The following is an 11,783-nucleotide window of genomic DNA, read 5'->3' as shown; positions in this document are numbered from 1 at the left end:
GTCAGCTTCTCAACTGACCCTCTTCAGTCGACCAAAGCGCCCTTGACCAGATCCCCCAAAACCGCACCATTGAACAACTTGACATCCCTCCTTCAATAGAGGAAGTCCAAAAAACCATTAAACAAATGAGTGCAGGCAAGGCACCCAGTAAGGACGGGATCCTAACCGAGGTGTACAAGGCCTTAAATGGAAAGGCGCTCCAGGCATTCCACATAGTGCTGACCAGCATATGGGAAGAGGAAGACATGCCCCCAGAACTCAGAGATGCCTCCATTGTAGCCCTATACAAGAACAAAGGCTCACGAGCAGCCTGTGACAACTACAGAGGCATCTCACTACTCTCCACTGCCGGAAAGATCCTCGCCCGTGTTATACTCAACAGACTCCTGTCATCTGTTTCAGAGCAGAACCTGCCTGAATCACAATGTGGCTTCCGACCAGATCGCAGCACCATCGACATGGTCTTCACGGTGAGGCAAATGCAGGAAAAATGCCTTGAGCAGAACCTGAGTCTCTACATTGTCTTCATAGACCTGACAAAGGTGTTCGACACAGTGAACAGGGACGCATTGTGGGTGATCCTCAGCAAGCTCAGCTGCCCAGCAAAATTCGTCAAACTGATCCATCTCTTTCATGTCGACATGACAGGGGAAGTCCTATCTGGTGGAGAGACTTCCAATCGCTTCAACATCTCCAATGGCGTGAAACAAGGCTGTGTCCTCGCTCCAGTGCTATTCAACCTATTTTTCACCCAAGTATTACGACATGCTGTGATGGATCTAGACCTGGGCGTCTACATCAAATACCGACCGGATGGCTCACTATTTGACCTTTGCTGCCTGACTGCAAAAACAAAGACAACAGAGAGACTCATCCTGGAAGCTCTCTTTGCAGATGACTGTGCTCTCATGGCCCACCAAGGAAATCATCTTCAAACCATTTTGGACAGGTTCTCCACCGCAACAAAACTGTTTGGCCTGACTATCAGCCTCAGCAAAACAGAGGTGCTGTTCCAACCTGCACCAGGGAGGCCAATGAACCAGCCGTGCATAACTATTGATGGCACACAGCTTTCTAACGTCAACACTTTCAAGTACCTGGGCAGCACCATCGCCAGTGACGGGTCCCTAGACCACGAGATTAATACCAGGATCCAAAAGGCCAGCCAGGCACTCGGGCGGCTGCCCTCCAAAGTCCTCCAACACAGAGGTGTAAGCACTGCGACGAAGCTCAAAGTGTATAACGCAGTGGTCCTCGGCTCGCTCCTGTACGGTTGTGAGACATGGACACTGTACCGGAAGCAGCTGGAGCAATTCCACCAACGCTCCCTCCGGTCAATCATGAGGATCCGATGGCAGGACCAAATCACCAACCAGGAAGTCCTCGACAGAGCCAACTCCACCAGCATTGAAGTCCTGGTCCTCCAAACCCAGCTACGATGGTCTGGACACGTCCTCTGCATGGACCCACAGCGAGTACCAAGACAGGTATTCTATGGTGAACTGTCAGCTGGACTCAGGAAACAAGGCCAACCAAAGAAAAGATTCAAGGATCAGCTAAAGTCCAACTTGAAGTGGGCTGGCATCACACCAAAGCAACTAGAACTCGCTGCCTCTGTCAGAAGCAACTGGCGAACCCACATTCACCATGCCGCCACCACCTTTGAAGATGAGCGACGTCGACGTCTTGCCGCTGCGCGTGAACACCGACACCAGGCCACAACCGCACCTCCCGTAACACCTGGCGTTCCAGGCCCCATGTGCCACAAACTCTGCGCCTCAGCCTTGGGACTCCAAAACCACATGAGGGTACACTGTAGATGAAACTGCACAAAGACAATCGTCATTCTCGGCCACTGAGAGACTACCACTAACTAACTATAGTTAAGTGTACTAGTGGGGAATCAGAAACCAAAGTTTTGCATTTACTTCAGCATTTCTCTCTTCCACATAAGTAGTTATGGGTAGCTTTTTAAAATCCGTAGCATCTTGACCTCCCCAAAGGGGTGTGTGTGTGAGGTTTAAAATTGGGGAAAGTTAGGAGCATTTTTAATTTTGAGAATTTTTGCAATTAATTTTGAGACTTTTAAAAATTGACTTTTAATATTGTTTTGAAGCTGAAATGGTCATGCAGTAATTTTTAATATGATTTTGGGGGGGTTTGTAATAGAATATTTGATTAGAATCTTACTTGGTATTAGATGATATTTTTGACCACAAACAGTGAGAAGGGCTGATTTTTCAAGCTTTGATTTAAGCACCAGTGTCAAGTCAGTTTAAGGGCTGAAAGCATCTCAGCACAGACTAAGATTAACCATGTGTATAATCTTTATAGTAAGTATATTGGGAGTTGACCAAGTTCAGTTAGAGAATGTGTTTAGGGATTTCTCTTGTTTTCCCTTGCAGCAAATGAAGATGTCTGTACTGTCAACTAGAAAAAACACAGAACTATTAAATAGTCAACATCACTCTTTAATCAAGGGAAAAGGGGTTAGTGCTACTAATACGACAACAGAGCTGCTTTCCAAGACTGCACGGAGTCCAGACGCTCTGGTCACCAGCCCCTGGGAGTGCCACCAACTCAGGATGGGCTCCGAGGAACAAAAAAAATTGGGGAACCTATATACCACTCTAGGTGACCTGGGGGCTTGGAGAGGAACAGTTGACTGATTCTACAATGGTAAGAAAGGAAAATGAGGAGTTCCAGACAGGAATAACAGTGAGGGGCTGATGCCTCACAATGGACACAAAAGGGAGACTTAGCCCAGGCCTGGGTCACCTTGGTAATGGACCTTAGCCTAGGGGGAGAAACCACTGGGACAAAAGGGATGTTCAATATTGGATGGGATTAGCTGTTCCCACCCAGGCTACCAGGAAGTTCACTGTCTGGTGAAGAGGGATCTTCCTTCAGGGGGAAACCTCTCCTGTGACAAGGTCAAAACCTGGGGTTTCTACACTCAAACTAAATAAACTGGGGATCTCTAGATTTCCATGTTGACAGTACATAGGAGAAATCTATGTGAGAGGATGCCTGAAGCCATTATATCAGGACCTCCTCCCCCATCAAGACACACCGAATTTAAAAGACTGAAAAACTTTGGGGGGGGGGTGGGATAATGTGTTGTCAAAATTTGCCAAAGGTAGCCTGCCTACCTTTCTATGGCACAAGTGTCAGTGCACCAGGTATTTGGGGAATGGCCCCAAATGCCAATTGCCCATACCTGTACTCCAAAGTTTTCTACCATTAGTGAGAGGGTCAAACCCTACATAGCACCACCCATTTGTCCATTTTGGTATTCATTTGGCATTCAGCCTTGACCAAAAGGGGGGTGTGCCAGTGTGGAATCCAGAAGCCCCCAAACAAGTACACCTAGTAAGATTCCATGACCTCCAGGTTAGTTATCTTAAAGGTAAAAAAGCCCCAAGTTTGGCCTTGTCCCATGAGAGTCTCTCCCTGAGGGAAAGTCCAACTTCAGTATCAGACTAATAGACTTTCAAGTAGTTTAGGTGGGGAGGGCTAATCCCATCAAGTGTTAAGTATCTCTTTTGTCCTAATGGTTTCTCCTCTTAGGCCAAAGTCCTTTACCTAGTTAGCCCAGCCTTTGGCCTAAGGGGAGAAACAATGACTTGTCCCCTTCTCATTTTCCTTTGTTACCATCTTAAAGCCAAACAACTATCCCTCTCATCCTCATCCCCTGTGTTCCCCAAGAAAGGTGTTTAAACTTCCCACTTGAATGGCTCCTTGGAGTTGTCAATCTAGAGTGGTTGGCTCTCCCAGGGGTCAGTGACCAGAGCAACCTGAAGAGGGGTTTAGTCTTTCAGAATAGAGAGAGAGAAGAGTGGAGACCTCCCTTCTCAAAGCAGGGTTCAGGGGAGAGCCTGATGTTTAGGGTTGGCTCTGAAAGAGGAGAGGGGGCTTGGAGATTTTCCCCCTTCTGCCTTTCCTCCTTAGCTATGGTTGCTCTCCCAGATTTGCTCTTGTCCCTCTTGTCCCCCCTCCACTACTCAGACCAAAGGGTCTCCTATTCACACACACTTGATTCACAGCTTGGGGAAAAGAGAACTATTTGAGTGTCAACTCAATCAGGGTAATACAAAGGAATAACTGGCAGGGAAAAAAATGGGAAAGTAAAGTGGGGAAAAGGGAGTCCCTGTCTCTATCTATCTCTATATATATACCCCTTTCCCTCCTTCCTCCAGTCTTTGGCTGTGGCTTTTGGCAGCCTGAGCCCCCTGAGAGAAAGTCAGGTTGACTTACCCTGGGTTTGGCCCCTTGGCCACAGTTCAGACCCAGGGCAACAGGAGCTGAGGTATAGTCTGACAGAGATTAAAATGCTTTTTCTCAGGTTTCTCTTCAATTGGGAAGTGTTGGTGGGAAAGATTTCCAGTCACAAATTGGAAAAGGTGGGTAACATTCAGGAGAAAGTCTTATTCAACCTTCTCTCTTCAGCTTCTCCAGACTAAGAGAGCAACTGCTCTTCCAGCCAGAATCTTCTGCTCCTCCCAGATTCCAATCTCCTGGGGCCCCTCCCTTATTGAGGTGATCAGTTCCACACACCCTTCAGCCTGGCACTTTTTTCTTTAGTGCCAGCCTCTGTCACAAACCAGAGTCCTGAATTTTGGGGCTCTGGGTAGGTGTGTAAAGAACAGCTCTGTGTGAGGCCTAATTTGGCACTGAACCCCTTTCCTTAATGTTTTTCTATTTAATAGTTCTGTGTTTTTTCCCAATCAACACCATGTAGAAATATAACAAATGCCTAATGATGAGAAATGCAAATTAAAACAGCTCTGAAATTCTAGCTTATATGCACCAAATTGGCAAAGATGAAAACAAAAAGAAGGTGGCAACTATTGTAAGGGATTAGAAATACTGGCACACTAATGCATGGATGACAGAACAGTGCATTTATGATTCTTAAATTCTCTATCATTTTGGAATTATGACCCCAAAGTTACTAAAGAATTAATAAAAGCCAGCAAGAACCATCAGTGGGTACCTATACCAAAGACAAAAGAAATATTAAAAACCATGAGTATGCTGGAGCTAGATCAAATTAGCTTATTAGAGTCAATTATTAAATTTTCACTGTGAGCTTTAATATATCACAAATTAGAAAACACTATAAACTAAAACTTGTCATTGTTTTATCAATTGACTAGATTTTTTTAAAAATTGGAAAATATCAATAATGCCCATTAATCTTAAAAGCATGCAGTTTATTTTTTTTTCCCAGAGTGCTGGTTGATCAGGACCCTGGAAAAAGATCCACATGTACAAAGATTTTCGTATTACTTTTCTTCTAGCAAAGGACTATTTACTAAGGGGGTACCCATCAATTAGGGAATAAATTATTACTCTGAAGAAATTATGATATACAGATGTCATAAGATAATATTGCCTATTATGAGTAATATAACAGATAAGTTCAGAGAAATTTAGAATACTTGCACCTGTGGTAGGAGAAAAATTTATGCAAGGATTGCAATGTAATAAAACAAAAGAAGATTTTGAAAGACTTAAATGAATTGTCATAAATGCAATGCCCAGCAACAACTACATAGGACTCATCATGAGGCATGTTACCTACTTCTTGACATATATTCTATGGTCTAGATTTGTGGAATGAGTTATATATTATTAGGAACAGAAAATCCACCATTTTGTTTTGCTGAACTATTCTCTGATTGTTAGGAAGCTTTTTTGGGGGTGAAACTAGCTGAAAGAATTGTGGATATGGTAGTTAGGGACAGCAATTACTAAATATAAAGGAAAAGAATGGTATTTAAAGCCTTTTTATTTTTGCAAAAATTACCAAAAAATCTGAAAAGAACAACTTCCTACAAATAAGTTTTGAAACTAACATTTCAAGTTTTTGATGTACTTCACATATTTTTTTCAGGCTCATTAAATGAAAGCTAACTATTTTAAAAGGGAAATTGTTTGTATGGAAGAATTCCAATTATCACAAAAACTTTTCTTAATTGAAGAAATGCGTACATATGAATAAATAATGGTAGAATTTGTCTAATTTTTTTTAAAAAGGATTTCTAAAAGTAAATCTCTGGATTGGGTTTGGTTCCCATTCATTTTTTTTTTTGCCCGTCCATAACCTTATATATGGTTGGAGGAAGGCTTGAAGCCAGATTTTTGTTTTGAAAGCTAGTTATTTCACAAAATAAAGATACCTGAGGGAACAGCTGGGTGGCTCAGTGGATTGAGAGTGAGGCCCAGAGATGGGAGGTCCTGGGTTCAAATATGACCTCAGATGCTTTCTAGCTGTGTGACCCTGGGCAAATCATTTAACCCCCATTGCCTAGCCTTTACCTCTCTTCTGCTTTGGAACCAACCCAATGCACAGTACTGATTCCAAAATGGAAGGCAAGAGTTAAAAAAAAAATAAAGATACTGTAGATGAAGTTTTCTGATAAGAAGAAAAGGTGGGCTAGATTTCCCAGGAACCTCACTTTCATCTAAACCATTTAAAAGAAAATTGAACATATATGTGTGCTCACATATACCCATGCAAACCTAGACAGAGAACATGGTCCAGAATATAGTAAATGCAATAGAGTAATAACAGGGATATGAATAAGACAGATTAAAAAAGAAGTCAGGATTGTAAGGAAAACATAAGAAAAAGAAAGGCGAGACTATGAAGAAGAGAGAAAAAAAAGGGAGAAAACAAGACAAAGAAGAAGTGTGTGTGTGTGTGTGTGTGTGTGTGTGTGTGTGTGTGTGTGTGTGTTTGTGTGTGAGACCTGTGATTGGGTATTGGGCAACAGAACAGAGACAGACTGCTAGTATAAAGAGTAGAGGAGAGAATAGAAGGAAATATTAAATTAACAATCTTAATTGTATATGTGAATGGGAATATTTTACCAGCAAAACAGAAGGTAACAGAACAGATTAGAAGGCAAACTCCAAACATATATTATGTATAAGAAACAAAGATTCTCACCAACTTCAAATGATAGAATGGATTAAAATCTATTTTGCTTCAGGTAAACTTAAATATCAATGATCTTGCTGTTCAGGGAACAAGACATTCCATCTCTGGGCTCCAGGAACTTTCTCTGGTGTCCCCATGCCTAGAATACTTTTTTTTAATCTACTGACTTCTCTGGTTTCCTTTAAACCCTAACTAAATGCCCAAAAACTTAAAAAAGAATTGTAGCAAAAATTAAATTATAGGAGATTCATGATTACTGAATGAGGATAGACAGAGATTTATATCTTTCTAAATTGAGAATGGTACCTTTACAAAAATTGAGCACATATTACATATAAAACTTCACAAAAATGCAAGCCCCCCCCCCATACTAAATAGATTCTTTACTGATCATAATGCAATAAAACTTATTCATTAAAAGGTATTTGTTTGTCTTTAGTTCTTTTGGCTTGACTTTGCTAAATCTAACCCCAAGAGTTACAGAAATAGTTAACAGTGATGAAGAACACTTTATAATTCCTCTTATGCCAAAAGTCATCCTATTGTCACAGGCTTCTGGGCTTAAGCCTCATAACATCTGTGGAAGAGTCAGTGCTGCAATTTTTTTCAATCTCTTCTTTAAAAAAAATTAAGTTTTATTTCTAATTTCAAATGAACAAATTTATTGACTTACTTCAATAAGTCAATAAATTTATTGTTTTCTAATAGAATAAACCCAATCACTTATTTGTAATGAAAAAACTATCTTTTTTTGGAAAAAGTTTTTCAAACTTCTCATCAGTCTTCTCATCACCTAAAGCCCTGTTAAAAATATGAAAAATTATAAAAAAATATACCTTCATCAAAGTAAAGCTAAACATGTGTTACAAACACCCTGGAAAAGAAAAATATCCTGTCAAATTGCTCATGAACTAAATGGTATGGATTATTAACTTAAGAACTTCCCTGGTAGCATGGAGGAAGCAAGGTCAGTCTTCAATTTTCTATTCTTTTAACAACTTGATAAACAAAAATACAAGGGTTAAAAGAACAGTTAAGAGAAGGTGAGATGCCATTCATTATTTCTGTGCTTGTGCCAAAAGTTGTTCTTGTGTCCCAAGCTTGAGAGTGCAAGACTGTACTCTCCTACAGATATGTGGAGGAAGCTGTAATATAGTTGTTGTTTTTATTTTTTTGGCACATAATAAACACATTACAGCAGTAAAAAAATAAAATAAATTAATTTTAAAATCCTTGAGCTCCTTGAGTTCAAATGCATTGAATGCTGCATACCCCTCTATTTTAATAAACCAGTCAATTGATTTGTGATTTCAAATGAAGAAACTTTATTATTTACTTTAATAAATGATAAATTTAATCTTTCAGAAAACAAATCTATTCAATTATTCTTTTTTGTAAAAAGTAGTTTTTTTCTATTTTGGGGGGGCAACTTTTTCAAATGGGTGCTTTCCAATAGCACAACCACATTGAACAAAAATCTTAAAAAGTTCAAAAAATGCCACTCCCAAAGTAAAATCCAAACACATATTTCAAACAAATCAGTCAAGAAAGACACTTTGCCACATTGGCCCTGTCTTGAAATTATATGGAACTTGCTGTATTTTAATATAATCATTTTTTTGGTAGCAGATCTTGACTGCTTAATCTAAACATAACAATAATAGTAACAAAAACAATGATAGGGATGTGATTAGGGTTTTGATGCTAAAGGATCACTCTATGGCAAATATGAATAACAGAAATATGTTTTGAAAAATGATACATGTATAACCCAGTGGAACTGCTTGTTGGTATTGGGTATGGGGAGGAAAGTGTGTGTATGTGTGTATTATGAATCATGTAGCCATCGAAAAATATTCTAAATAAAAAATGAAAAATAAAAACAAATTAAAAAACAAAAACACCAAACAGGAGGCACAAGGTACTCCGTTATTTTTGCAACTTGAAAAGAGTCATTGTTATGTCTTGGACTCTGGGGCCTGAGACCCCAAACTCCTTCAGGGCAGTTACTACCCTTTGTTTTCAATAATTCCTTTGAACAAATGAAGAAATTCATTTATGCCTAATTTTAAATGAATAAATTTCTCAGTTTGTTAATAATCCAATATTTTTCGTTAATTGTAAGGACAATATTGAATCACTTATTTTATTAAAGAAATGGATTTCTCTATTTGAGGAAACTTTTTCAAATTGGTTCACAACACATCCAGTTCACTGAATAAAAATTTGAAAAATATAGAAAAATACCATCACCAAAGTAAAAGCTAAAGATTTATTGTCAACAAGTTTCAGCAAGAAAAACTTCTTGCCTTCTTTGGCCACATCCAAAATAATATGCATCTTTCTACATTTTAAATTAATTATTTCCCTGGCTGCAGAAGATTGGCAAAGTGAGTCTACTGTTTTCTGGTCTTTTGGCTTGACTTTGCTAAACTGCAATCGAAGAGTTACAAAAACACTTAGAGGGAGTGAGGTAATCCTGATTATTCTTGTGATCAAGACAGTATTCTTCCTTGTACACCTGGTTTGAGGGTTCAAGACCTCCAGGGGAAAGTCGTTGCTTCATATTTTTGAATGGAGGCTACTGCTCCTCCGGGTTATTGTGAGAATCAAATGGAATATCATTTATCAAGCAATTATCACAGTGCCTGGCACATAGAAGCCGCTTAGCAAATGCCAGGGGGTGTGGGAGGTCCGGGCTGCGGGCAGATGAGCTTTCTCCAAAGCCTTCAAAGTGGGTAATGGGTGACGCAGATCAGCACGGAGATCTAAGGAGGAATTTGTCCTCCTTCCAAGCCAGGTAGGGGAAACCTAGTGTATCCTGAATTGGAATTGCTGCAGACTTAGTGGGATCCGATTATTAAATTAAAACAAAGCATAAGAGAAGTCCAGGGTCGGGTGCTGAGATCAAGCGATTTCTTCCCGCTGCTTTGAAAGTCAAAGTGAAGACATTTGAATGACTCCTGAATAAACAGCTGGGTTAACCGAGATTGTTTTAAGGTAGCCAAATGCCTCCTCATCTGATTAGTGATGCTTATGAATGAATGAAGACATACCCACAGTCTCTCTTCTAGGAAGACACAGCCAACGGTTCGAGATTAGCTGAATTCGCCGGGACAGAAGAACTCTTTAGTCTGGCACTGTGAAGAGAGAGGAGAGGTACGGCATAAGAGGGAAGGTTCGTCTGCTGCCTTCCTGCCCTCCCAGGGAGGGCAATGACTCTGCTCTGACCAGTATCTCCCTCTCCCTTAACTAATGGGTAGAGGAATTTATAGATTCTTCCGCGTCTAGCACGAATAACTGGGAAGACAGCTAGCTCCCAGCGGGACCCGTTCCAGAGGCAGTGTCAGGTGGGGAGTTTCACTAGGACTTTACAACCGTCTAATCTCCAGGTAGATGTCCTATGGTAAACTCAGGGAGTACAAAAACTTTCCTCGGAGCATAAGAACAACAACTCGTTTGATCTGATTTTCTGCATGAGAGCAGATGGTTAAAGCAGAGCTTCTTCACCTTTCTTCTAACCTTTGGGATTGACAGCACCAGGGATAATTGACTTGCCGCTAGCAATGCCACTTTTTAAAAAACTCTTACCTTCCTCCTAGGAATCAACACCAAGCATTGGTTCTAAAGCAGAACAGAAAGGGATAGGCAACTGGGATTAAGTGATTTGCCCAGGGTTACACAGCTCGGAAAACCGAGTATCACTGTTTGATGCTTCCCTGTGTGCTCCGTCTATTACTGAGAAGCAGAATTCTCCAAGCGTCGCATTCTCCTCCACTAACGGGAACCGTAAGCAGGGTTTATTTCCGCCGTTGTGAGACAAGTTAGTTTTACCCTGCAGATGGGTAGGTTGTCGCTATAGTAATCCTGCTCAGTACGAGAGGAACGGAAGGTTTGGTCGTGCGTGCATTGGTCAAAGTAAACTATCTTCTGTGAGATTATGAAAGAATGCTTCTAAATAAGAAATCTCCTTAAGCGTGAGGCTGCAGTAGGTCAAAGATAGCTGGATGCCCGCCCCTCTCCCCATCTCTATTGATCTCCACCACCGCCCGCAGGCGGATTATCTAAATCCAGGGCTGTGAGACTTTGGCGTCGGAGGTCAGAGAATTGACGTCGAAAGGGTCTGCGGAGCTCCTGTGTCTGGTCAGTTTCCAGGGTATCAGAGCAGTACCCTTACTATAATCTATCATTACTTCATAAAAGCTGTTTCAGTCGTGAAAATGCTGATGATCAAGATGTGCCTCGCCATCCAGAAAGCTTGACAGGAAACCAATAAGACAGAAGAAAATCCAGAACACACATATAGGCACAAACGCACACGGAGACCCAAGAAATGAAAGAGAAGTATATCCAGAAACCGAATGAAACGGAAGCCAGTGCCGAAAAGGTAGTTCTTCTAAAGCTCTGTTCCCTTACCCTCTTAGCCTGTTAATTATGAGGAAAGAGAAAGTGGATGAAGTCTGGTGATTGAGTAAGAAAAGAGGAAAAGCTGGAAAACGTGGAAGGCAAATAGCAGAGATTCTCTGAGGGATTCGCTTGGTATATTCGGCTAAGGCTTTTCTGTGCTACTCCCTAATTCATTCAGCCCATTCTAGGTGAGGGAGTATCTGTAAATTTCAGCATCTTTTCATAAAGCTAAATTTCTGTAAGTCGATCAGTATGAAATTGCTCATTGACTATGGGATCTTTATCGGTGCCTGGCTGAGTTTAATGATTCTGACATTCCTGTAGAGCCAGAAAAAGATGGCATTTTATTTGCTCTTTTAAAGGAAAAACCTTCCTGTGAAAGGACCCAAGAGCAATTACCAAGAAAAAAATAAAATCGTTAAGTTTT

The sequence above is a fragment of the Monodelphis domestica genome, chromosome 6 (assembly GCF_027887165.1).
Source record: "Monodelphis domestica isolate mMonDom1 chromosome 6, mMonDom1.pri, whole genome shotgun sequence".
In the NCBI taxonomy this organism is placed as follows: Eukaryota; Metazoa; Chordata; class Mammalia; order Didelphimorphia; family Didelphidae; genus Monodelphis; species Monodelphis domestica.
The sequence above is the reverse complement of the archived record's forward strand: the minus strand, read 5'-3'. Positions refer to the sequence as shown.